Source organism: Nanorana parkeri, unplaced genomic scaffold, assembly GCF_000935625.1.
Source record: "Nanorana parkeri isolate BGI_ZX_2015 unplaced genomic scaffold, ASM93562v1 scaffold539, whole genome shotgun sequence".
Lineage (NCBI taxonomy): Eukaryota > Metazoa > Chordata > Amphibia > Anura > Dicroglossidae > Nanorana > Nanorana parkeri.
Window position 1 is genome coordinate 305,009 of NW_017306807.1, and position 2,405 is coordinate 307,413.

Consider the following 2,405-nt stretch of genomic DNA (forward strand, 5'->3'; position numbering starts at 1 on the left):
GCTTTACAATATAAGGAAGACATTACAGTTACAATACAATTCAAGACAAGATGGTAAGGAGGGCCCTGCCCCTGAGGGCTTACAATCTAAAAGAGGAGGGGGAAATGATACATGAGGTAGCTGTGGGAATGAATTATGTGAGAATGTGAAGGTTCAGTGGTTAGGTTGCGGTGGGATAGGCTTCCCTGAAGAGATGAGTCTTTAGGGAACGCCTAAAGGCAGTCAAGGTGGGAGATAGACGGACAGGTTGGGGTAAGGAGTTCCAGAGGATGGGAGAGGCTCTAGAGAAGTCCTGGAGGCGAGTATGGGAGGAGTGGACAAGGGAGCTGGAAAGCAGGAGGTCAATGGATGAGCGGAGGGGACGTTTAGAGTCATACTTTGAGACAAGGTCTGAGATATATCCGGAGGCAGAGTACTGGATGGCTTTATAGGTGACTGTTAATATTTTTTACCATCTAATAGATGCAGGAAATACATTTTTTTCCTAGTGAAAATAGGTAATTTTTGGCAGGAGAGACACAAGGAGGGGAATTTATCAAAACTGGAGCAGACAAAATCTGGAGCAGTTGCCCATGGCAACCAATCAGCATCCACCTTTCATTTCCAAACCTTAACTGAAGAGAGAAGCTGATTGGTTGATATAAGCTTCTGCTCCAGTTTGGAGAAAAGACTGTGGGGGGAATTTATCAAAAGTTCCACTTAAGGTGTCGTTATAGAAGATGAACATGAAGATTATGAAATAGACTAACAGGTAGTCCTTTTTGTTTTCTTTAATAATGACACTGAGTTTGTATTCTACCTACATAATATTTGAACTTTCTACTTCCTCTCCCATTTGGGGACCAGGATTGTCTATTAGAAGATATCTTATAAAGTATACAGCAGTTTTTTGTGAGCTGCATGGTGATTCTAGTTAAGGAGATAGGCTTTAGAAAAAAAGCATTGCCAGGGTTTTTAAATCACCATGGTCTTTTTTTACTCCTGGGATAAAGTATGTATACTAAAGTGTGCTTCCTTTTAATGTGCATAGTCTGGGCACAGGTGCACGTTACCTATTTACATATTCTGAACATGCGGTAAAAAACAAACTACAAAACCAGCCCTTTCTGACCTCTGTAGCTATAGGCATTGTTGAGAAGTGAATCTTCAGCCAACAGAGGCTCTGAAAACTTGGCTCCTTTTTTCTTCTTTTCTCTGGTAGCAGAAACTTTACAGCTGATAACCTTCTAATGTAAACACACTGGTGCTGTAAGCTGTTGAAACCTGAATTTGATGTATTACTAAAGAGTAGAAGCAGCTAGAGAGGTTAGTAATAGCTGGTTTTAAAGCTTTTTTACAGCAAAAAAATATGTAAAATATTTATATCCATAGCCTGTGCACAGATGGGCTTTAAGGACTTTATTCTTCCTGCGTACATCTATAGTTCTGTTTTCAAGCTTGTGTCGTACATATTGATGCAAACTTCTGCATGCTCCTGGAAAATGAATTATTCATGCGTCCATTTCAGTATTTTAGTCCAGAACTAGGCAGCATTTAAAATTGTGTGTCAGTGTCCATTTCAGGGTCATCAATAGGCTGTGTAACAGCATAGCTTGCATGGAGAAATATAGGGAACCCTTCTTTCCATCCTGGGATTAGTGCTTTTCTTTTCCTGGTCCAGACATTTTTCTATGTGTGCCTTGCTATTTAGTACATAAAGAGATCCTGTCACCAATGTACAAAATTGGAGTTAAAAAACATTGAAAATCAAGTATTTTTAAATGCTTGCAGAGTTTTTCTCCATACATATATTATTTTTTATTGACTTGCAGTGTGCTTCTGAACTTGCTAGCAAATGTTGCTACTTCAGAAGAGTAATTTTGGCAGCACAACCCCCTCCCACCTTGCCCATGATATCGCTCTCCTAAAGGGATTGTCTAATTATGTCTGTGCTGGCCCAGTTCCTCTTCCCTTCACCTCTCTGCTCCTACCCCCACAGCTATACAAAAGGCTAGGTAAAGAGTAATACTTTAGGGACAGCTTTGAGTGTGCTGGTGCTGATGGAATCTTATTTAAGAAGGTGGGGTCCAGCAGAAGTTTCGCGGCTTTTGGAAGTTTTTTTTTGTTTTTGTTTGTTTTTTACAGGTAAACCCCATGCCTAAATTATATCAAATACACATATAATCTTATGAGAAGATTGTTGAAATGAATAGTCTGGAGAGAGGGTTTTTTTTTCCCACAAGGGGTAGTTTTTTCCCCCCTAAACTGTGTTTTAGGTTTTGTTATACGGCCAGTTAAGATGCAAAGGTTGAGTTACAAGCATCTACATTATTGTAAGTGCCTGAGTATTCTGAAGTAATAAAAGCAGACAGATGGAGAATCAAAAGGATGATAAATGATCAGCAAAATAATCCTATTGCTAATAT

The 2,405-nt window shown here is 39.5% G+C and overlaps 1 protein-coding gene across 1 annotated transcript in view; it reads left to right on the forward strand.

The window, feature by feature from the left end:
* Nucleotides 1-2,405, forward strand: part of SCML2 (sex comb on midleg-like 2 (Drosophila)) — a 60,321-nt gene that overhangs the window by 14,704 nt on the left and 43,212 nt on the right. The window lies entirely within an intron of this gene.